Source organism: Eurosta solidaginis, chromosome X (assembly GCF_040869045.1).
Source record: "Eurosta solidaginis isolate ZX-2024a chromosome X, ASM4086904v1, whole genome shotgun sequence".
Classification (NCBI taxonomy): domain Eukaryota; kingdom Metazoa; phylum Arthropoda; class Insecta; order Diptera; family Tephritidae; genus Eurosta; species Eurosta solidaginis.
The window spans coordinates 155,334,898-155,361,279 of record NC_090324.1 but is presented as its reverse complement, the minus strand read 5'-3'; the positions used below and the strand labels follow the sequence as shown (position 1 = coordinate 155,361,279).

The 26,382-nt window shown below is 39.3% G+C and overlaps 1 protein-coding gene across 6 annotated transcripts in view; it reads right to left on the bottom strand.

The window, feature by feature from the left end:
• Nucleotides 1–26,382, bottom strand: part of Gyf (GIGYF family protein Gyf) — a 955,717-nt gene that overhangs the window by 467,426 nt on the left and 461,909 nt on the right. The window lies entirely within an intron of this gene.

The window sequence follows — 26,382 nt, the reverse complement described above, 5'->3', positions numbered from 1 at the left end:
GAAAGCAGATGGTTCGTATCAAAATCCAAAAATCAAATAGTAAACGAAAACATTATAAACCAACAAGCTGAGGAAATATTACACATTATTCGCACAATGGAAATACTGAGAAGAATTTCTGGATCAATAGATTTCTTGCAGTCCGCTCTGAAGTTCATAGCAGGTACCCCAGATCATGAGGACTTTGAAATGCTCTTGACAAAGGAAAGCATGTTAATAGAAAACAACAATAGACAGATTAGAATTAACTCCGATTTACAAAATAGAATTAACGAAATTACCAACAAAATTAATACACTTCGCGTAAATCGAACTGATTGGCTATTGAAAGACGAGGAAACACTGCTCTGTGAAAGAAGAAATAATCATATAATTAGCCAATTGAACAGACTAGCACTCTACATCGTATTATCGAAGAGTAATATTATAAATCCACTTGTTTTGGATGATGACGAGTTGGATCACGCGTTCAATTTCGACCAATTACCCTTTAGTTTAAGTAATTTACTTTTAGTATCAAAGGTAAACATTTTACAAATTTCATAAGTTATTTACTATATTCTTACGATTCCCAAGGTTATAAATTTTTGCGAATTTCTTGAAATCTATCCTGTAGTTCATAATAATAGTAAGCTAGAGAGACCACACTTGCGGCAAAATGTACCGATCAATTTCAACCACTCGGAAACTCGCGCAAGGTAAACCGGCTCACGCAAGTTGTTCAAGTCAGCTGTTAAATAATAACACTGTGACTTGCCCATCGGAATCAGCATATCATGTACCACAAGTTAAAAATATAGATGCATCATTATTCTAAATAACGTGCCATCAACGACAATATTTGATCAACGAAAATTAGAAATTAAAAAAACATATCTGGTTCTTTTTCAAAATTCAATCACCATTAAAGATGCGACATAAGTGGCAAAAAAGGAACCTATTTATATTCAACCGCATCCTCCAAAGACTGTAGCAAGCAACTATTTACAGCACCATACGGAGTTGTCCCTACAATACGTGTAAACAATTTATATTGATCACTTTTCTCGCATTCACGAACATAAAAAGGGCATATCTCTTCATCGCAATTTGTTGTGGACAATGTTTTCCTGCCCTCCATCGCTAATAATTGCAATTGCAATTTTTTTCATCTACTGCAGAGGAAATCGACAACTAATAAGAAAAAAATTTCAGAGGGCAGGGGAGGAAATTTTGGCACAAGTCGCGGGCGACTCGTCTTAAGAGGTGGAAAAGTTAGCGCATTGCACAGTTGCAAAGCTTAAACAGCGTTTTGTCGATTCCTTAGAATCACCCACATTCTTGGCTCATTGTTATTAGATCGCACAACTTACTCCCACGCCTGCTTAATGATATGAATGTAAATACATATATATATATATATATATAATACTCCTAGCTGTAAGTTACTACCGTTAAGAAGTTTAGTGAGGAAGTGATGCGTTTTAATAAAGCTAAGTTTTAGTCTTACGCCAACCTTCGCCGTGTTTCTTTCTTATCCGAGTATCCTCATACATATCAGTTTTGGCGACGAGTGTGACTCGGAACACCACGTGTGAAGTTATGTAACACAAGGTAAAACTTATTTTCTTCGGTTCAAGCTAATTGTTGGATTTCCACAGGAAATTCAAACTAATTAAAAAAGCAAAACAATAAACTGATAGATATAATAGTGATAAATTGTTCAAACAGTTGCATTGATCGGGAACATTGAAGCATTCACTATTGGTGATGATTTTAATTTATATGTGAACAGACTAAACCATCTGCTATCGTTAAATAAATTAACTAAAAATGCGGATAAAGTGTCATTTTTGATAAGCTTAGGCGCCACCGATCTTTACAAAACTCTTACATCGGTTTTGGTGCCACAAACACAATCGGACTTTACATATGAACAAATAGTCAAAAAGTTAGAAGATCATTTACAACCCAAAAAGAACATTATTTTTGAATGCTTTAAGTTTTTTAAACGTGAACAACATGCGTCAGAAAAAATTTCTGATTTTATTGTCGAACTAAAGCAATTGGCTCAAGAATGTGAATTTGTGACTTTTTGAACAGAGCATTGCTAATAAAATTTGTTTGTGGACTTTCGAGTGAGCGAATTCCAAACCGGTTATTGGATGAGAGTAATTTGGATACATTTGAAAAAGCGTGCCTACTGGCGCTGGCAATTGAAACAACGACCACCAGTATGGAAGTAATGAGAACGGGCGCAGTCCATAAATTGAGACTCGAAAATCAATGCAAAGAGGACAATGTAAGGCGAAAAAGTAGAGAACACAGAAATAGCAGCGAACGCAGAGACAAATCTCGGGGCGAAGTGGTACGCGCAGCAACAACATAAAATGTTACTACTGCCAGAAAACGGGTCATATAGAAAGAGATTGTCGGGCGAAATAAAGAAATAGTAAAAACTACAAATATTAGTCAAGAGAAAAGAGTACAAATAAGTCACAAAATAAATTGATTATTCACAGGAAAGTTCTGACGAGTCAGATAATGTAAATTATTTAATAAATGCACTAAATGAAGTATCAAGTTTTTCTGTAGGCAATCCAACCAAACCTCTTGAAGTTAGTGTTAAAATATGCAAAAATATGTTCACCATATAGACACGGGAAACGAAAACATTATAAAACATCAAGCTGAGGAAATATTACACATTATTCGCACAATGGAAATACTGAGAAGAATTTCTGGATCAATAGATTTCTTGCAGTCCGCTCTGAAGTTCATAGCAGGTACCCCAGATCATGAGGACTTTGAAATGCTCTTGACAAAGGAAAGAATGTTAATAGAAAACAACAATAGACAGATTAGAATTAACTCCGATTTACAAAATAGAATTAACGAAATTACCAACAAAATTAATACACTTCGCGTAAATCGAACTGATTGGCTATTGAAAGACGGGGAAACACTGCTTTGTGAAAGAAGAAATAATCATATAATTAGCCAATTGAACAGACTAGCACTCTACATCGTATTATCGAAGAGTAATATTATAAATCCACTTGTTTTGGATGATGACGAGTTGGATCACGCGTTCAATTTCGAACAGTTACCCTTTAGTTTAAGTAATTTACTTTTAGTATCAAAGGTAAAAATTTTACAAATTTCATAAGTTATTTACTATATTCTTACGATTCCCAAGGTTATAAATGTTTGCGAATTTCTTGAAATCTATCCTGTAGTTCATAATAATAGTAAGCTAGAGAGACCACTCTTTCGGCAAAATGTACCGATCAATTTCAACCACTCGGAAACTCGCGCAAGGTAAACCGGCTCACGCAAGTAGTTCAAGTCAGCTGTTAAATAATAACACTGCGACTTGCCCATCGGAATCAGCATATCATGTACCACAAGTTAAAAATATAGATGCATCATTATTCTAAATAACGTGCCATCAACGACAATATTTGATCAACGAAAATTAGAAATTAAAAAAACATATCTGGTTCTTTTTCAAAATTCAATCACCATTAAAGATGCGACATAAGTGGCAAAAAAAGGAACCTATTTATATTCAACCGCATCCTCCAAAGACTGTAGCAAGTAACTATTTACAGCACCATACGGAGTTGTCCCTACAATACTTGCAAACAATTTATATTGATCACTTTTCTCGCATTCACGAACTTAAAAAGGGCATATCTCTTCATCGCAATTTGTTGTGGACAATGTTTTCCTTCCCTCCATCGCTAATAATTGCAATTGCAATTTTTTTCATCTACCGCAGAAGGAAATCGACAACTAATAAGAAAAAAATCTCAGAGGGCAGGGAAGGAAATTTTGGCACAAGTCGCGGGCGACTCGTCTTAAGAGGTGGAAAAGTTAGCGCATTGCACAGTTGCAAAGCTTAAACAGCGTTTTGTCGATTCTTTAGAATCACCCACATTCTTGGCTCATTGTTATTAGATCGCACAACTTACTCCCACGCCTACTTAATGATATGAATGTAAATACATATATATATATATATAATACTCCTAGCTGTAAGTTACTACCGTTAAGAAGTTTAGTGGGGAAGTGATGCGTTTTAATAAAGCTAAGTTTTAGTCTTACGCCAACCTTCGCCGTGTCTCTTTCTTATCCGAGTATCCTCATACATATCAGTTTTGGCGACGAGTGTGACTCGGAACACCACGTGTGAAGTTATGTAACACAAGGTAAAACTTATTTTGTTCTGTTCAAGCTAATTGTTGGATTTCCACAGGAAATTCAAACTAATTAAAAAAGCAAAACAATAAACTGATAGATATAATAGTGATAAATTGTTCAAACAGTTGCATTGATCGGGAACATTGAAGCATTCACTATTGGTGATGATTTTAATTTATATGTGAACAGACTAAACCATCTGCTATCGTTAAATAAATTAACTAAAAATGCGGATAAAGTGTCATTTTTGATAAGCTTAGGCGCCACCGATCTTTACAAAACTCTTACATCGGTTTTGGTGCCACAAACACAATCGGACTTTACATATGAACAAATAGTCAAAAAGTTAGAAGATCATTTACAACCCAAAAAGAACATTATTTTTGAATGCTTTAAGTTTTTTAAACGTGAACAACATGCGTCAGAAAAAATTTCTGATTTTATTGTCGAACTAAAGCAATTGGCTCAAGAATGTGAATTTGTGACTTTTTGAACAGAGCATTGCTAATAAAATTTGTTTGTGGACTTTCGAGTGAGCGAATTCCAAACCGGTTATTGGATGAGAGTTATTTGGATACATTTGAAAAAGCGTGCCTACTGGCGCTGGCAATTGAAACAACGACCACCAGTATGGAGGTAATGAGAACGGGCGCAGTCCATAAATTGAGACTCGAAAATCAATGCAAAGAGGACAATGTAAGGCGAAAAAGTAGAGAACACAGAAATAGCAGCGAACGCAGAGACAAATCTCGGGGCGAAGTGGTACGCGCAGCAACAACATAAAATGTTACTACTGCCAGAAAACGGGTCATATAGAAAGAGATTGTTGGGCGAAATAAAGAAATAGTAAAAACTACAAATATTAGTCAAGAGAAAAGAGTACAAATAAGTCACAAAATAAATTGATTATTCACAGGAAAGTTCTAACGAGTCAGATAATGCAAATTATTTAATAAATACACTAAATGAAGTATCAAGTTTTTCTGTAGGCAATCCAACCAAACCTCTTGAAGTTAGTGTTAAAATATGCAAAAATATGTTCACCATGGAAATAGACACGGGAGCTTGCGTTTCTGTATGTCATATTTCCGATTATTCTGAATTTTTTAGTCACATTGAAATGCAAGCTGCAAATAAGAGTCTTAAAGTTCTCACTGGGGAAAATGTTGTTGTAGTAGGTGAGATTAAAGTAAATGTACAATTCGGTAACAAAGTAAATAAGCTAAATTTAGTAGTACTAAATGGTAAAACAAGGTTTAAACCACTTATGGGCCGAAATTGGTTATCTGCTCTCATACCTAGGTGGCGTGAAATGTTTAAAAACATGTATAGCCTGAAAGTTGAAAAGGAAAAATTCGCGTTTGATATTGATAGATATAAAAGTATATTCTCGCAAGAAAGCACTTCAACCATTAAAGGGTTTGAAGCTGAAATAATTTAAAAAGATGATCACTCCAATTTTTGCAAAAGCCTGGGTACGCCTTTTGGTTTGAGGAAAAAAGTTGAATAGGAGCTGGATAGGCTATGTGAACAAGGCGTATTAATATCGATAAATAGAAGCAAATGGGCGAGCCCAATCGTAGTTTTTAATAAAGGGGATGGATCCATCCGATTGTACGTAAATTGCAGAAGAACCGTTAATAGATTCGTTGAAATGGAACATTTTGTGATTCCCCGAATTGATGAAATACTCGCGAATTTGTCAGGTTGGAAGTTTTTCTGTAAATTAGTTAGATCTCACAGGAGCTTATCTCCAAGTAAAAGTTTCAGAACGATTAATACCCGTGTGTAGAAGTCCACGAAAGTGGGAAAAGCTTCTGACCACCATTCACCTGGGAATGGCCAGAGCGATTATTTTGCATGCGGGTCAAGCAGCTCACTACTGCCGGTCGCTTGCGGCCAAGTATCCTCTGGGTAGCCGCTAAACACCCGTTTAGCGGTGAGCTAATGTGAGAAGGCGACAACCTGGCTAGGCCACTCTGACATAATCGGTTTAAGGGCTAGCCGGGGGAGATCTCATCGGCAGCGTCTGTACACCTCTAGATGCGGCTGCAAACGGGCGTCTGTCTTGGAGCAAGCGGCTCGCTATATAAACGTGCCAAGTAATATTTTTCACCCCCGCTGAGCGGGTTGTGCGCTGGGCTTGGGACCCGCCACGTAAAGCCATACTCCAATGAAATATAACAACAAGCCTCGGATAAATACACTCTCTATTGATGACGACCATGGCAAACGTTTGAAGGACAATGAATTGAGGGCATGCACCTGGAACGTCCGCTCCCTGAATGGGATTGGTGCAGATGCCCGGCTGGTTGATGTCCTCGTCAAAGCAAAATCTGACATCACCGCCATCCAATAAATGCGTTGGACGAAGCAAGGAAGAAAGAAGATCAAAAATTGTGACATATATTGGAGTGGGCATGCGAATAAGCGCAGCTTCGGCGTCGGATTCGTGGTGGGAGAAAGACTTTGTCGCCAAGTGCTGGCGTTCACGCCTGTGGACGAGCGTCTCGCCGCTATCCGAATAAAAGCAAAATTTTTTAATATATCATTCATCTGCGCCCATGCGCCGACAGAGGAGAAAGACGATGAGGTGAAAGACACTTTTTATGAACAATTAGAACGCACACACGAGCGCTGCCCCCGTCATGATATAAAAGTCGTGCTTGGCGACTTTAACGCCAGGGTGAGCAAAGAAGGTGTTTTTGGCCCTACAGCCGGAAAGTTCAGCCTACACAATGAAACTTCTCCTAACTGACTGAGGCTGATTGACTTTGCCGGTGCTCGAAACATGGTCATATCCAGCACGAGGTTCATGCATAAAAAGATACATCAAGCTACATGGCTGTCTCCTGATCGAAATACTCGCAATCAGATCGATCACGTTGTGATAGACGGACGGCATGCCTGCAGTGTTTTAGATGTGCGCACGATCCGAGGCCGTTGCAGCCAAAATACGCACCCGCCTCAACGCGGCTAAAAACAAGGAACAAAAAACACAAGGAAAGCTAGACGTCGAAAAGCTTCACTCACAACAGACTGCCAATGATTTCGCAACTCGACTCTCACACCTGCTCTCTGAGGGCACAACTCATCCTGAAGGAATACAGGAGCAGTGGGAGCATATCTCCAAAGCACTTCGTACTGCCGCCGAGGAAAAAATTGGTTACCGGCGGCTGCGAAAAAACAACTGGTATGATGAAGAATGCCGCGTTGCAACCGAAAGAAAAGACGCTGCCTACAGGGCTACGTTAAAAGCGAGCGCGACAAGAGGAGTGTGTGAACGCTATCGTGAGTTGAAAAGGGAAGCGAGACGCCTTTTCAGGAAGAAAAAAGCAGAAGCAGAAAGGCGTGAGTGCGAGGAGCTTGAACTGCTAGCCACCAGGAATAACGCCCGAAAATTCTACCAAAAAATACGGCGACAGACGGAAGGTTTTAAGACCGGGGCAAACTCCTGTAGGAATGAAAACGGCGACCTTGTAACTGATGTCCAGAGAGTGCTTAGATTATGGAGGGAACACTTCTCTGCTCTCCTAAATGGAGGCAGCAATTCACCGCGCAGAGATGAAGAACCCGATCCCGCAATCGATGATGATGGAATATATGTCCCCCCGCCCGATTATGACGAATAGAATAGCAATAACCAGATTGAAAAACAACAAGGCCGTGGGCGCTGATAGATTGCCTGCGGAGCTATTCAAGTTCGGCGGCGAGGAGTTGGTAAGGCGCATGCAGCAGCTTCTTAGCAAAATATGGGCGGACGAAAGCATGCCCGACGGTTGGAATCTAAGTGTTCTTTGCCCAGTCCACAAGAAGGGGGATACTGCAAGATGCACCAACTATAGTGGAATCAGCCTTCTTAATATCGCATATAAGGTCCTTTCAAGTGTATTGTGCGAAAGATTGAAGCCCACCGTGAACCGGCTGATTGGACCTTATCAGTTCGGCTTCAGACCTGGTAAATCTACCATCGACCAGATTTTCACAATGCGCCAAATCTTGGAAAAAACCCGTGAAAAGAGAATCGACACACATCACCTCTTCGTCGACTTTAAAGCCGCCTTCGACAGCACGAAAAGGAGCTGCCTATATGCCGCTATGTCTGAATTTGGTTTCCCCGCAAAACTTATACGGCTGTGCAAAATGATGTTGAGCAACACCATCAGCTCAGTCAGAATTGGGAAGGACCTCTCCGAGCCGTTCGAAACTAAACGAGGTTTCAGACAGGATGACCCCCTATCGTGCGATTTCTTTAATTTGATGCTGGAGAAAATTATACTAGCTGCAGAACTTAACCGCACTGGAACAATATACTATAAAAGCGTGCAATTACTGGCATATGCTGATGACATTGATATCATCGGCCTAAACACCCGCGCTGTTAGTTCTGCTTACTCCAAACTGGAACAAGAAGCGGTAAAGATGGGTTTGATGGCGAATGAGGACAAAACGAAGTACCTGCTGTCATCGAGCAAAGAGTCAGCGCATATGCGCCTTGGCAACCACGCTACTGTTGGCAGCCATAATTTCGAAATAGTAAAAGACTTCGTTTATTTGGGAACCAGCATCAACACTAGCAACAGCATCAGCACTGAAATCCAGCGAAGAATCAATCTTGCCAATAAATGCTACTTTGGACTAGGTAGGCAATTGAAAAGTAAAGTCCTCTCTCGGCGAAAGAAAATCATACTCTACAAGTCACTTATCGTACCCGTCCTGCTATATGGGGCAGAAGCATGTACCATGACAACAGCAGATGAAGCGGCTTTGGGAGTGTTCGAGAGAAAAGTTCTCCGAAAGATTTATGAACCTCTACGCGTTGGCGATGGCGAGTACCGAAGAAGATTTAACGATGAGCTGTACGAGCTATACGCAGACATCAACATAGTCCAGCGAATTAAAACGCAGCGGCTGCGCTGGCTAGGCCATGTTATGCGAATGAAAGATGATGCTCCGGCCAAGAAAGTGTTTCTATCGGAACCCGCCTATGGAAGCAGAGGTAGAGGGCGGCCCCCACTCCGTTGGAAGGACCAGGTGGAAAACGATTTAAACTCCCTTGGTGTGACCAATTGGCGCCGGTTGGCGGAGCGAAGGAGCGACTGGCGCGCCTTGTTGGACGGCCATAACCGTTTAGACGGTTAAGCGCCAATTAAGTAAGTAAGTAATACCCATAACAATTAATACCCATAAGGGATTATTCCAATACACGCGGTTAGTATACGGGCTCAAAACGGCTCCACAGTTGTTCTCCAAAATAGGCGAGGTTTTAAAAGGGCTTAAAATGGTACAGGTATATTTTAATGACATATTGGTGGGTGGGTCCGATTTAGACGATTGCAAAAGGAACTTCTACGCTCTATTCCATAAGTTAGTAGAGTTTAATCTTAAAATTAATTTCTACGCTGTATTCCATAAGTTAGAAGAATTTAATGTTAAAATTAACTTGGCCAAATGCAGTTTTTTTAAAAAAGAAATAAACTTCCTAGGGTATAAAATTAATGAAGAGGATATAACACCATCTACGAAAAAAGTTGAAGCAGTTGTGCAAGCTCCAGCACCAACCAATAAGCAACAGTTGAAGTCGTAGTTGGGCATGGTAAACTACTACTGTCATTGCATTCGTAATTTGTCGTCCGAGTTGTTTTTGCCTCATGAACTGACGAAAAATAATGTTAAGTGGAAGTGGACAAAGCAACACCAAGAAGTTTTTGACCGCAGTAAGCAATTAGTTCTTGATATTGGAGTGTTGGCGCATTATGAAATATCGAAGCCGATTGTAGGAGGAGTATTGCCTCATATTATTGACGGCAAAGAGCGCCCTGTTTTGTTTGTTTCAAGTAGTCTTAAACCGGCGGAGACAAACTATTTACAGCTGCATCGAGAGGCATTGGCGATAGTAGTAGCAATACGAAAATTTCATAAATATTTATATGGCTTGTACTTTACTATCGAAAGTGACCATCAACCACTTAAAGAAATTTTTGCAGGTAGAAAGGATCTCCAAACGGTTGCCTCAAACAGGCTTCAGAGGTGGGCAATCTTTTTGTCAATGTATAATTACACTATAGTAGTATAGTATAGTAATTCCAAAAAGCCTTGTACGGCATGTATTGGACCTATTGCATAGTGAACACATAGGAATTGTGAGAATGAAATCTTTGGCAAGGACATGTGTATGGTGGGCAGGGATAGATGCTGACATTGGAAGTTATGAAAAAAATTGTGTGGCATGCGCACAAAGTCAAAACGCTCCAAAGCCATTCTTAAGTTCATGGCCCAGTCCTTCATGCCCATTCGAACGCATTCATATCGATTTCTGTAAGATCGACGGTGCTACCATTTTAGTTATTTTTGATACGTTTTCTAAGTGGATAGAAGCCAAAGTACTAAGATCTACAAGCGCACAAATTTACGAATTACGAAAAATTTACGAACATTTTTTTCAAATTTTGGCTTATTAGTGAGCGATGTTGGGTCTAAAATTTTTATTGACTTCTGCAAAAGTAATTGTATAGAATGCTTATAGTCCCCACCATATCACCCCCAATCAAACGGGAGTGCAGAACGCGGCGTAGAAATGATTAAAAGTGCTTTAAAGAAGTTCTTATTAGATCCAAAGACAAAAACGAAGTCATGGAATTTCAAAATAAATAAATTTTTGTTAAAATATCGACCCACACCAACTACAACAACTAATTGCACCCCAGCTGAGCTCGTTTTCAAATACAAACCGAAAACTCAATTAGATTTCCTAAATCCAAAGATTGCAAACAATCATAATTTTAAAGAAGGAAAAGAGAAGAAAGAGATAACAAGTTTACATAAAAGAAGAAAAACGTTTAAGGAAAAATTTTGTAGGTGGCCCTCAATGAAAGGGTAAGGAAAGATGCTGAAAAATTAGAAGAATTAAAACCAAATGAAACTATTTTGTATAGGAACATCTTAAATAACACTGAATCACAAATTCCAATTTTTTTTTTCTGAACCAGGGACAGCATTATGAAATTCCTATGTAAAATCACCCCCTGATTCCGAAAATCAAGGTTTTTTTTTTAATTCTATGGTGACGTTTTTGAGATATTTACGAATTACCGTCCATTGGGTCCACTTAATCATATATATCTCAGGAACGAATTGAGCAATTCCAAAAGGTAATAAAATTTGCTATAAACTGTGCATACAACACTTTTTGTTCGGCCCTGCAGATTCCAAGATAACGATTAATCATTATGGATTTTTTCAATTTTTTTCTTTTAAATATAAAAAAATGTGTACTTTGCGAGGAAGGATCTCAAAAACTTTTTATTTTTTTGCAGATTTTCTCTTTTCTCTCTAAGTTCAGTTTTATTACAAAAAATAAGCTTTCATTCAACAAAATCTATGGACTAGTACAAAAGTTATCAGCATTCAAGTAAATATATCCATTTAATACTTAAGTACCCTACTGGTACATATGTGTTAGTATTCGTATATCAGTTAGTTAGCAGGTAGATTTTCGAAGGGTTCTTAGATACAAAAAACTGTTAGTTTCGTTTTCTCAAACCTAGGTACATTTCAAGCAAGAGCATATTTTTAAGGCAGGTAGTGTTTTCTTTGTAGAACTAGGGAACCTTTTTGTCTCGGTAGGCTTGCATTTTTACTTGATCTTAGTATAAATAATAGTACATGCGCCTTGTTCCTTCATAATATCTGTAAGGCTCGCCGGATACTGTTCAGTTTATAATTGCAGTTTATATCCCGTCATTTACTTCAAAATATAATATGAATAAAAGGGCGCGAGAGTTTGGGTGTACAAATGATCCAGATATGCTCTGTTTCATCTGCGGTCAATTTATCGTTAAAAGGATGCCACGTGTGTTTTCAAATCCTTTGAAGGTTACATACTATAAGTATTTTGAATTTGAGCCTAAAAACAATGAAAAATCATGGCCACCGAATACTGTGTGCACCACATGTCGAGTCGGATTGATTTTTTCGCAAACCGGAACAAAAAGGTGCGTTGTAAAAATTAGGAATTCGCTCCCTTTTAATGCATAGCTGACTAATTTCTGAAACTATCTATTAAGGCGACATATGAAATTTATTACACCAATGAGGTAGAGGGAACCAACTTGCCATTCAACGGACTGCTACATTTGTACTACAAAAGTACTTGGGGTTGGAAAGTCAAAAAAAGTAGGGGAGACCGGGGTAGCTTCGTCTCTTTTTTTTTGGAGCCCTATATCTGGACAAATGTTTTACGAATTGAAACATTCATTGGATCTCCCAGTATATATAGAATGAAATCCTAAATAAATATTTCTTCTAATAGTAATGGAGGCTGAATTTTTTAACATTTTATGAAAATAGTCGATTTCGCTGAATGTGCCCCATGGCGCGGTAGCTCGCGGCATTGATGGGGCACCTTCATCAGGCATGTAGTAAAGCTCCGAAATGAGATTAAAAACCTTTTTAAAATATTTTTGATATGAGTTCATTTTATCAAACATATTGTTACAAACGAAAAGTTGCAGGATCGAAAAATAATGCATCCTGAACTAATAAAAACTAAAATTAAAAAAATTTGTTTTCTTAAATATAATGTTACAAATAAAAAATACATTTAATGCCAGTTTAATGATACAAAAATTTATTTTATATAAAATACTTAGATCCACTTCAAAAATATACTTTGTGCGAAATCGCGATGTTGAAGCAGAATTTGAGGGCTGTGGAAATTTTAACTCAAAACCAAAGAAATGTCTTCCCCCTTGGGCTTGAAAAATATGGATGTCGAAATATCAAGTATCCTAAGAAAGCTTACTGTATATGTAAAGCTCTCAGCGAAAACTCATCTGCCTTGACGCAAATTGGAAGAGAAGCTCGGCCTAAAATCTCTTCGGAGGTTATCGCGCCTTACATTTATTTATTTATCTGCATATATAATGCTTGAGTAACCATTTTTAATGCGATAAAGAAGGAAGAAAGTTTAACTTCAAAGTTGAATTTATTGTTCGGGTAGATACAGCGTCTTAATGGGGCACATTCGGCCGCCGAAATGTACCCCATTAAAAAACGCTATATCTACCCCGGACCCTGAATTTTTATTTTTCCATTTTTTTATAGCTCATGAATTATTTAAAAAACTAACTACACTACTAAAACTCGGTCGATTGGGTTTCCCATCACGGCTTCTCTCTTGGGTTTCTTCGTACTTGGAAGGAAGAAAGCAAACCGTTGTGTTTAACAATTGCTTGTCTGAATTCATCAAGGTATCTTCTGGAGTTCCCCAGGGCAGTCACCTTGGTCCAGTGTTGTTCCTGCTCGTCATTAATGACCTCCCAAAGGTTTTGAAGCACTGCATGCCGCTGATGTACGCAGATGATGTCAAACTGGTTATGCCCATTCGCTCACCTGAAGATAGGGCACTTCTTCAATCGGATTTGAACAACCTAGTTGATGTGAACGTCATGTCACTAAATTTACCGAAGTGCAAGTTTATGTGTTTTACGAGGAAATCTTTTAAATCCCATTAGTGCTTGATAGGCGATTATATCATTAAACAAGTCACAAACTTTACTGATCTTGGCGTTATAATGGACCCTAAACTGGACTTCAAATTACATATCGAATCGTGTGTGAATAGGGCTAGAGGGACTTTGGCTTTCGTAAAAAAGTGGTCAAAGGAATTCAATGACCCCTATGTCACTAAAACTCTTTTTTGTATCGTTAGTAAGACATATATTGGAATATGCTTCCATTACCTGGAACCCGCGTTATCAGATTCATAGCGAAAATTTGGAATCGGTCCAAAAGCAATTTTTTTGCTTTTTGCTTAAAATCATTTGCCCTGGGATCCATCAAGGAATCTACCGCCCTACACTGAAAGAAAAAGACTGGAACCATTTTTAATGCGATAAAGAAGGAAGAAAGTTTAACTTCAAATATGAATTTATTGTTCGGGGTAGATACAGCGGTCTAAATGGGGCACATTCGGCCGCCGAAATGTGCCCCATTAAAAAACGCTATATCTACCCCGGACCCTGAATTTTTATTTTTCCATTTTTTTATGGCTTATGAATTATTTAAAACAACTAACTACACTTTACCACAAACATCACATTCTCACCTTTCACTTGCAATATGCTATTTTTTAATGACACATATAAATATTGAAAATCACTTGCACAAAGACTTGAAATATTATGTCGGCACTCGCGAAAATACAAAAGTACGTTTATTTTTATCAGTTATACAGCTAGATATGTGCAACTTTGAAATGGTCATTATTATTGGTGGTGGGTGAATTTGCGTCGAGATTTGATGATAACAGATTTCTCTTTAATGCCAAAAACGTCGTTGACGATTGTACCCCAACGACGAAGCTACCCCGGTCTCCCCTAACCAATGCAAGCGTATCTACAGTGTCATTACCAGAACTAAATTTAACGGAATCTACATTGCCAGAATCAAATTTAACTTTAGTTCCGGCTCCAGTTTCATTGTCAACAGCAGTATCTGATTACTCGGCATAATGTTGTACTGGATTTCAAACCGGAAACGAAAGAAACTCTTTGTCACAAGCACAACTCAATGATTGGATAAGGGATTTGGAACTGACAAAGGAAAGGCCGAACTACACGCCTCTCGCATGGAACAATTTAAATTTTTTTCATCCGATGTTAAGGTAGCATATTATAGAACTCGTCATGAACAATTTTCCAAGTACTATACGAAGGAGGACAGTGTTTATTACTGCAAAGACATTGCTGGTCTATTCAAACAGTTTGGTGAACCATATGTTTCAAAAGAGTGGCGATTGCTCATAGACGGCAATAAATTAAGTTTAAAGGCTGTATTACTGCATATTGGCAACCAAAAGCCGTCTATCCCGATCGCGCATGCAGTAGATACGAAGGAAACGTATGAGATAATGCAAAAATTGCTCAAATTAATCAAATACGAAGAACATGATTGGAAAATATGTGCCGATCTTAAAGTCGTTGGAATGCTATGTGGTCTACAAAGTGGATACACAAAATACTGTTGCTTTCTATGCAAAGGGGGATAGCCGAGCTCGTCAAAACCACTACATCATAAGGGATTGGCCAGAACGAATCGAGTTTCAAGTTGGGGTGGATAACATAAAATACTCCCCACTTATAAAGAAGGAAAAAATAATTTTACCTCCGCTCTACATCAAGCTCGGCCTTATCAAAAACTTTGTCAAGGCTTTGGATAAAGAAGGCGAAGCTTTTCATCATTTGAAGACAATCTTTCCAGAGATTTCAGAAGCAAAAGTAAAGGAAGGGATTTTTGTGGGACCGCAAATCAGGAACATGATGACCAATAGCCATTTCAAAGAACTATTGTCACTAGTGGAGGCAGCAGCGTGGGATTATTTTGAAAAGGTCGTTACTTCCTTTTAGGCAAACACAAAAGTCCTAACTACGAGATGATATTGAACGACTTAATCAAAAACTATGCGGAAATGGGTAAATGCGTGGCCTTGAGCTCGAAAAATCTAATAATTCAAATATTGAAAGCAGAAAAAAAAAAAAAAAAAAAAACACAAAATGTTTGTTCAGAAATATTTTCTGACCTGCAAATATTGTGGGGGTGAAACCGTTTAAAATTAAAATACCCGTGATGTCTGCTGTCGGACTTCGAACTGGTTTATTAGTCAAGCAATTAAATTCATGAAGCTATGACAAATATAGCACAAAGCATAATATGAAATATAACAATAGAGAGAATGGTTCTAGCTGTAATGATACATACATACATGTGTGTATAAGAGTAATTCAGTTACTTAATGCTTACAATTTAAAGAACTCCAAAGTTATGATATTTTAAATATGAGTAAATACAGTTGTGTATATATACGTATATGTATGTAATATATGCAACCCAGCATCAAGTTCAATATGACCAATGACCCAACATTACATCTTCTGTGACACGATGAAGGTTTATATTTATGTATATGCCTGACCCAACATCCCGGCCCCGTTGAAAGTATTTGCCAACTTTCAAGAGACTGGCAACAAAGCTAATTTATGTATAGGGCGGCGAATTATTCCCCTTGCAGTACGAACGTCGGCAACCCGCACACGACCATCCTTACCAGCCACCACTGATTCAATACGACCCAACACCCAACATTGAGGGGGTGTGTTATCATCATGCACGATAACCATTTGCCCTACGGTTAGGTTTCTTGATGGCTTGTTCCAGGTATTACGTACCTGAAGCTCGTTGATATATTCTTGAGACCAGCGACGCCACAGATGTTGTTTGATTGAGCTTACTTGTCGCCAGTGTTCCGAATGATCCAACTCTATAACTGGATTTTCTGGCAATGCGCGCATAGCACCACCGATGAGAAAATGGCGTGGTGTGAGTGCATCCAAGTCATTCGGATCCGAAGAAAGCGGAGAAAAAGGGCGGGAGTTTAAAATCGCTTCTACTTCTGCTGCAACAGTGGTTAGCTCTTCGTATGTGAGCCGTGTGTTCACTAAAGTTCGGTTGAGTAACCCTTTGACGCTTTTTACAGCTGACTCCCACAATCCGCCGAAATGGGGGGCCCTGGGAGGAATAAAATGAAAGTTGATGAATTCATTTAGACAAAATTTGTTGATCGAATGAATTGTTTCGTCCTTGAATAAAAAGTTCTTGAGTGCCTCCAATTTGCTGCTGGCACCTGTGAAGTTGGTTGCGTTATCGCAAAATATGTCAGAGGGAAGACCGCGCCTGGCCACCAAGCGCTTCAATGCCGCGATGAATGCATCAGTCGACAAATCAGATACCACTTCAACATGCACGGCCTTCATGGCAAAACATATAAAAATGGCGATGTAGGTCTTGTAGGGAGCCTTTCCTCTTATACGCAGGTACGTGTTTACCGGACCGCAAAAGTCCACACCACATCTCGAAAATGGTCTCGATGGCACTAGTCGTTCTACGGGTAGGTTACCCATTATTTGCCTCTCCAGGGTTGGTCGATAGCGAACACAGTGTACACATGAGCGAACGACGCGGCGTGCTACTTCTCGTGCATTAACAATCCAGAATCGTAGGCGTATTAGGCCAACTAGGGCCTTTGGGCCGGCATGATAGTTTTGACGGTGAAGAAATTCAACATATCGCCGGACAAAGTCGTCTTTACCTGGAAGTAATATCGGATGTTTCTGGGTGTATTCAACGTTTGCCAACTCCAAGCGGCCTCCAACCTTAAGCAGTGCAAAGCCATCAGTCTCCTCCAAGAAGGGATTTAAAAACTTAAGTTGACTACTGACCTCTCTTCCTTTGCGGAGTTCTTGTATCTCAGCGGAGAAATATTTGGTCTGCAAGTTCCAAATAATACAATGCATTGCACGTAGTAATTCTTGTGGCGACGGATAAGGTGTGTCAAAAGTACGCAGTTTTCTGCTGGTATAGTAAAACCGAAGCATCCAGGCTACAATGCGCAAACAATGGTTATGCGAACTGATGTTGTAGATAACTTCGAGTAGATGGTTTGAAATGTTAGTGACAACGAAGACCGATTTGCGCCTTTCCGAGTCAACGATGTTTTGATCAATGTCCCCCAGCTTGTGCGTTGGCCACTCGTCTTGGTTTTGCATTAAATAGGCAGGGCCATAGAACCATATCGACTTCTTAAGATTATCCACAGTACAACCTCTTGATATTAGATCGGCGGGGTTAAAATGGGATGGAACATATTTCCAATGGCAGTTGGAGGTATGCTCCTGTATTTCAGATATTCGATTACCAACGAACGTGGACAGTGTGGCGGAGTGTTGCTGAATCCAATATAGCACGATTTGTGAGTCACACCACAAGAATGTTAAATACTTACTTTCATCAAAGTTCGTCTTAATCCTGGCGAAAAGTTGCGCCAACAAATGGGCGCCACACAATTCCAATTTTGGAAGCGATAGCTTTCGCGTTGGTGCAACACGTGATTTCGACGTAACAAGCTTCACCTCAACTTCGTCATTAGGGCGAATCACACGGGCGTAGATGCAATATCCATAGGCTCTGATTGATGCATCACAGAAACCGTGCAACTGAAGACTCTCAGAGTGTGGTTGTAGACAAAATCGTGGTATTGTAAGCGACTCCAACGACGAAAGCGATAAGAGAAACGATGTCCAAGCAGGTTGGACATTGTGTGGGACTGATTCATCCCACTGCAGCCTAAGTAGCCACAGTTCTTGTAAAATAATTTTTGCCACTATTATGATAGGTGACACTAATCCCAATGGATCGAATAGTCATGAAGCCACTGACAGTATTGAGCGTTTAGAGATAACGTTGAATGACTGCTTTGGCACCAGTGAGAACATAAACACGTCTTCTTGTTGATTCCATCTTAAACCCAAAGTACTAGTTATAGTGTTGTCCAGATTCAGCTCCTTGATAGTGCAATCATTGACAAATTCACTGTAGTTTGAATGCCATTTTGCAAGTTCAAATCTGCCACGACGAAGTACTTCGATAACTTCTGTTTTGATTGCGCGAAGAGTCTCAATAGTGTTTGCTCCACATATAAAATCATCTACATAAATCGACGATTTTATGGCGGCAGCACCAATTTTAAACTTGTCCGCATAGGTGTCGGCCAAATACGTCATGCTGCGTATGGCAAGATATGGAGCGGTGGCGGTACCGTAAGTGACTGTATTGAGTTTATATGTGGAAAGCGATTCATTCGAACTATTTCGCCAGAGTATATATTGGAACTTGCGATCCTCCTCATCCACGAGAACCTGTCTGAACATTTTTACGATATCGGCAGTAATTACATAGCGATACAACCTAATACGTAAGAGAAGTGTGTATAGGTCGGGCTGTATCGTTGGTCCGACCATCAACAAGTCGTTTAGTGACCTTTGTGACGTAGTCTGACAGGAGGCATCAAAGACGACCCGTAGCTTAGTTGACGTACTGTTCGGCTTAAGTACACAGTGGTGGGGAATATAGTAATGCGGGACATTTAGATTCGCAGTACTCACCAAGCTAATGTGTCCCAAACGTTCGAACTCTAACATAAAATCTGTATATTGTTGCTTAACATCTGGTGTACGGATTAAGCGACGTTCAAGAGCTTCAAAGCGTCTGCGCGCAGTTTCATATGAATGACCTAGCGAGCTGGGATCATCCTTGAATGGAAGACGAACCACGATTCTGCCATCACTTTCTCGACGAATGGTGTTTTTAGAGAACTCCTCACATCTGCGCTGTTCAGGAGTGTAAGTATCATCAGGTCTGCTAACATCTTCGATACGCCACAGTCGCTCGACGTTTTGGTTTATGGAGTTGTCCAGGGATAGTGCGTAGCTATGGTGGGTTGTGGGTTTAGTATCACAACGACCGGAAACCACCCATCCCAAGAGGGTCTTTTGCAAAACAGGCAAGTTTGGACCAAGTTTCACCTGTCCAACCGATAGAATCTCGAAAAAGGCTTCAGTGCCAAGGAGCAAGTCAATGCGTCGCGACTTGTTAAACCCTTCATCAGCCAACTGCGCATCTTTGGGCAGATCCCATGATGAAATGTCGATTTCTGACTCGGGGTGGTAGGCAATATGGGATGCAACACAAAAATCAAGAGGTAACTCCGGTTCTGTGAAGCGTGATTTTATTGTTGTGGCCGTACGATGCTTAACTTGTGTTTGCGAATCTCCAATGCTGCGAATTTCCAAGTTGCTTCTCTTACGGGGCAAACGAAGTGTTTGTGCGAACTCGTCAGATACAAAGTTTACCTGCGAGCAGGAATCTAGTAATGCGCGTCAAATTTTATAACGACCGGTTGCATCTTTAACCAGAATCAAAGCTGTAGCTAATATGATTCGATTCAAACAAGAGTCTGTATGTGTGTGTACTACTGCATCTGAACTCTGCTGTACAGTCGTTATGGGTTGAGATGCCACTTGTGCAGGCAATGAAGTAGTGTTACTAACATCGCGATGCAACAGCGTGTGATGTGGACGAGAGCACGTTCGGCATCTTTTCACTGATGGACATTTCGCAGACTGATGACCTTTACCAAGACAATTAATACAAAGGCTCAATCTTTTTCTGTATCATAGCGTTGATTTAATGTAGTTGCAATAAATTGTGGACATTTGAAGATTCTGTGTTCCGTATTTGAGCAGACAAGGCAGGCTTGGGATGTGCAGTTGAAGGTCAACCTTTGTCGTTGTGGTTTTTGGTTGCGTGGTTTACTCACCGCTGGTTGACTCGAATGCATATCTACACCGGCCTTACCTATAGATTCTAAATATTGGCAACGCCGTTCCACCACCCCAACGCATGATACCCATGTCGGGAGATCTCGAAAGTCTAAAAACTCATTCCATTTCTTCTTCGTGTCCTGATCGACCTTGTCCATAACAATCGATATGAGCATTGCCTGAGCAATTTGTGACTCAGAACCAAGTGACAGTAATGAATTATATAGGGCGGAAGCGTTGTCTATGAGACTCCGCAATTGTTGCGCATTAGATTTGGAAACGTTTGGCAAGTTAAAAAGTGAATTTATGTTGTCCAAAAAGACAAGAGTAGGGTTGTCATAGCGATCCTTGAGACGTTCAAGCGCCTTCGGATAATTTTCAGACGAGATTTGAAATGCCTTTACAGTTTCTAAGGCCGCTCCCTTTAAGCAATTAATCAGTTGGTTAAACTTTTCGATAGCCGATGAACTAGGCTGATTGTCAACGACTGTCTTAAACGACGTTATGAAGTTTTTGTATTCTGAATACTTGCCATCGAATGTTGGTAATGATAGCCGGGGTAGCTTCATTGAAGTTGAATGAGAGACACATGCCGAAGTGTCAGAAATGGTTGAGTTGTGACCCTCAGCCCCCAATTGATCCTTGATACAAACCTTAATAGCGATATACGTGTCTTCAATCTCGCTTCTGGTGTCGCGCTGCGCTTCGTCTGGATCTAAGTTTTCAATTTCTGTTTGGACTGTCATTACCTGCTTAAAATACGCTTCCAAAATCGCTAAGCGACAATTCAATTCAGCTGGCGAGATTGAAAGTTTAGTATCAACTGTACTACGAATACGCGATATATTCCGACGGAGATTAGTGCGTTGCTGCTTGAGAGCTTCGAGATTCCCCATTTTTGTGGTATCAAGAACAAATGTTTAATGACTTATTTTATTAAATAAATCCAAAATAAAATCCAAAAAATGTATACGTTGTTGTGTAGAAGGGTTAACAACGTATAAATGTCAGTATGTATGTAAGGCACTACAATATTTGTATACCCCTGTACAGGTATTAAAGGCAGGCAAGTTGATTTAGGCGATGGCCAAGATTATTAAAAATAAGATGCCGATGACGAGAATATCCGAAGCGAGGAAGTACTTATGTAGGTACAAATGTTTGTACGACGATATATAGAATATATAAAGCTGCTTAGCATATGGTGGCGTGATTGCAACCACCGTTATCGGCAATGATTTAGAAAAGTGGTGCGATACTAACTTACCGCTAACAACAACAACGCCCCTGTGGCGTAATATGTATCAACGACAGCGCTCCTATAGCGATGACTTGTTGACTTGCGGCAATAGCAAACAAAATAGCGGCGTCGATGGAGTACGTACCAGGAATGTTATGTACTACATACGTTGTAAATCCAGCCGATGTCCGTATTTGCATGCAATGAAGGGACCGAAGCTTCACGGGATTTAATTCCAAAGCCAATCACAGGCCCCACGTTGGGCGCCAAAATGTTTGTTCAGAAATATTTTCTGACCTGCAAATATTGTGGGGGTGAAACCGTTTAAAATTAAAATACCCGTGATGTCTGCTGTCGGACTTCGAACTGGTTTATTAGTCAAGCAATTAAATTCATGAAGCTATGACAAATATAGCACAAAGCATAATATGAAATATAACAATAGAGAGAATGGTTCTAGCTGTAATGATACATACATACATGTGTGTATAAGAGTAATTCAGTTACTTAATGCTTACAATTTAAAGAACTCCAAAGTTATGATATTTTAAATATGAGTAAATACAGTTGTGTATATATACGTATATGTATGTAATATATGCAACCCAGCATCAAGTTCAATATGACCAATGACCCAACATTACATATTTATGTATGTAAACAGTGGTCACTAGCTAACAACAGTCGCCAACCACAGTAGCCAACAACAACCACTCAATGCTGCTCCGTTTAGTTTACAACAATAAGTAGTACATATGACTTCCAGTCGCCTTTACTCTCTCAGTTGATCCGTTGTACCTACAAGCAGTTGATACAGTCGTTTTTTTCAAGTAGCAGTGGGCCTAACAAGGCAGTCTTAAAGTCAAGTTGCGCGCCGTCGGTTGTCAAGAAATCCGTTGTTAACATCAGTCAAGCCGTGTGAAACAAAGCTGAATCAAATATCTATTTTCAATTAATATGCTAAATTAATGTGTTAAAATTAAATCAATATTATAACTAAACCATTTTATTGTGAACTGAACAATTGAATTACATTAAATTATATTAATAGTGATTAGTAAATCACAAAACTATACTTTCCCTTTATTTTTTACATTTGGGGGCTCAACCGAAGCCAAAAGCTATCAAAAATCAAATTGTAAAATTCCGATAAAGCGCATAAGTTGTTTTAATTGATATATCAGCTACATATATCAGTCAACAAATTTTACCAAATATAAACTGTACCACAGTATACGAAAAAAAGTAGTAATTGCATAAAATTCGTGAAGGTAAAGAAAAGGTGACTGTCATTGCAGCCGGCATAGAAAAAAATCCGTTAGTTGTCGCGTTGTCTTTATCAAAGTATTTGCCAATAATACGAAGCCAAAATGCATAGAAATATACACCCTTACTTTACACGTCTCCAAGAGTCTCAAGGTGCAAGGGCATGGGCAGCAGAGCTGCAGCCACTAACAATAAATGTACTAGAGAGTACTAACAAAACGACACAGCAAAATAGTAGCAGAGAAAATGAAAGGAGGGAAATGGTTGAGAACAATAATGAAGAAATTGGCGGCCAAGCAGCATGTCTGAGCGAAGGCGCTGGAGCATTGGATATTTCCAACGGCCTAGATGAGAAAGACGAAAGCATAAAAGATTTGGTAAAGTTGCTCACATTAAAGATGCTACGAGAAGACGATAACAACAAAAAGGTTAAAATCTCAGCAGACAGCTTGGCTAAAATAGTGCCAGCGTACGACGGCAGAAGTATTCCAGTGTTACAGTGGCTCCAAAACTTCGAGAGTAACGCAGAGGCTTATGGGTTAGATGAGAAGCAAAAATATGTTCAAGCGCGCGGAAAAATGATAAAAACGGCTCAATTATTTTTAGAGTCGGGTTGCGTCAATAACTACGTTAGCTTACGTGAAAAATTAATTGACGAATTTCATAAAGACTATACAAGTGCGGAATTGCATAAAGAACTAAGAGAAATGAAAAAACATAGTGATGAAAATTTCCATGAGTATGTTCTGCGTGTTAAAAAGTTGGCATCACTTGGGTCAGTGGATGATGCATCGGTAATCCGCTATGCTGTTGATGGGTTACGCGTTAAACCCGAAATAAAATTTTTATTATATAATTGCAAAACTGTGAAAGAATTTGACTATGCATTTAAAAGTGATCAGCCGGTTGTGAGAAATAATAAAAATAATAATAATCGTCGAAAAAAGAACACTGCTTCAACTGTGGCTCTACAGAGCACAAAAGGCCAGCGTGTAAGGAGCCTATGAAGTGTTTTAATTGTAACAAAAGTGGCCACCACGCGAAAGTTTGCCCTGCTAAAAATCAAAATAAAGATGTTAATGTTATATCTGTTTGTAACCGTTTTAAATATATTACCATAAACGGTACCGAGGCGAAGTCCTTAGTCGACACGGGGTCCGACGTATCAATTATAAGAAAAAGTTTTTATGAAAAATTCTTGCCAAACATTTTGTTAAAAGAATCCGACAAATTACTTTATGGACTTGGTAATGTATCAAACAAAGTTGAAGGCAGTTGCTGCTGTAATGTTGTTGTTGATAATTTGAGCTGTGAGCAAACCTTTTTGGTAGTGTGTGACAAGAATATAAAATTTGACATTTTACTTGGTTTTGACTTCCTAAACAGATTCAAGGTTGTCTTTGATAAAAGTGGTTATAATTTCAGTAAGCTTACTGATGAAACCTTTGAAAACGAATTGAAAGTGTATAATATAAGTGAATATCAGCACGATCTCGTAGTACCAGTTTGTTTTAAAGACGCAATCGTGGAAATTATTAAACTTTATAAACCAATAAAAGGTGATCGCGAATGCCCTATTGCGATGGACATTATTGGTGATAATATTAGACCCTTTCGCCAATCGCCAAGTCGGCTTCCATTTGAGGAGCAAGAGGCGGTGAGGAAACAAGTTGATCAGTGGCTAGAACAAGGTATTGTTAGGCACTCTACCTCTGAATTTGCAAGTGGAGTGGTAGTTGTGAAAAAAAAGGATGGTTCATATCGTGTTTGTATCGATTTTAGAAAACTAAACTCGATGGTGCTTAAAGACTCTTTTCCACTACCAATAATAGACGATGTTTTAGAGAAATTACAAAAAGCTAAATATTTTTGTGTAATGGACCTGGAAAATGGGTTTTTCCATGTCCCAATTAAAGAATCTGCCAAAAAATATACCGGGTTTGTTACTAAAGAAGGCGTATTTGAATTTAATTATGCACCTTTTGGTTTTTGTAATTCGCCAGCCGTTTTTATACGGTACATAAATTACATTTTTCAAGATATGGTGAATGAAGGTGTTATGCAGCTATATATGGACGATATAATTATCTTCGGTGTTACGGCAGACGAATGTACGAAAAAGCTGCAAAAAGTGATAATTAAAGCTTCTGAATACGGCCTTAAAATAAAGTGGCAAAAATGTCCGTTTATGCAAACAAAAATTAATTTTCTGGGCCACGTAATCGAAAGTGGGACAGTGCGACCTGGCAGTGAGAAAACGAGGGCGGTACAGCAGTTTCCAACGCCCAAGAACGTCAAAGACATACAATCATTTCTGGGCTTGACCGGCTTTTTTAGAAAGTTTGTGGAAGATTATTCCATAATAGCACGTCCACTTACCGATTTGCTGAAAAAAGACGGTACTTTCAAATTAGGCCAAGTCGAGCTTGCGGCGATTAATGAACTCAAAAAGAAGCTAGCAGAAGAACCAGTGCTCAAGTTGTACGATAGAAACGCGAGAACAGAGTTACATACTGATGCTTCCAAAGAGGGTTTTGGTGCAGCCTTGATGCAAGTTTTCGAGGGTGAACTGCATCCCGTATACTTCTGGAGCAAAAAAACAACACCGCAAGAGTCTAGGCTACACAGCTATGTGTTAGAAGTAAAAGCAGCTCATCTCGCAATGCAAAAGTTTCGGCACTACTTACTTGGAGTAGACTTCACACTAATCACAGATTGCTCCGCTTTTAAAAGCACCACGTCGAAAAAAAATATTCCGAGAGAAGTTGTGCAATGGATTATGAATTTCCAAGACTTCAGATTTAAAGTTGAACACCGTATAGCGCCAAGAATGAGGCATGTCGACAGCCTTAGTCGTAACCCAGTTGTAGATATATTTGTTGTTACGTCAGATGTTACCACACGTATAAGAAAAGCCCAAAAAGAAGATGAGCACTTGATAGCAGTGCGCGAAATACTCAAAACTAAGCAATACCAAAATTACATAGTAAAAGGCGATTTATTATTCAAATCATTAGATGGACACGAATTATTAGTGGTGCCCAGATCGTTAGAAGCTGACATAATTCGTGATGCACATAACGTTGGTCATTTCGCCGAACTAAAAACATTACACGCTATACAGCAAAACTATTTTATACCACATTTGCAAAATAAAGTAAGACGTTGCATAGACAATTGTGTAAAGTGCATAGTACACAATAAAAAGCTGGGTAAAAAAGAATGCTTATTGAACTGCATTGAAAAGGGAGATCAACCGCTCGAAACGCTGCACATAGACCACCTCGGGCCAATGGACGCCACGGCAAAGCAATACAAATACATCCTAGTTCTTGTGGATGCATTTTGCAAATTTACGTGGCTTTTTCCAACAAAGACGACGAATGCTGAAGAGGTAATACGTAGGATGAATGAATGGACAACCGTATTTGGCAATCCAGCACTAATAATCAGCGATAAGGGTTCGGGTTTTAC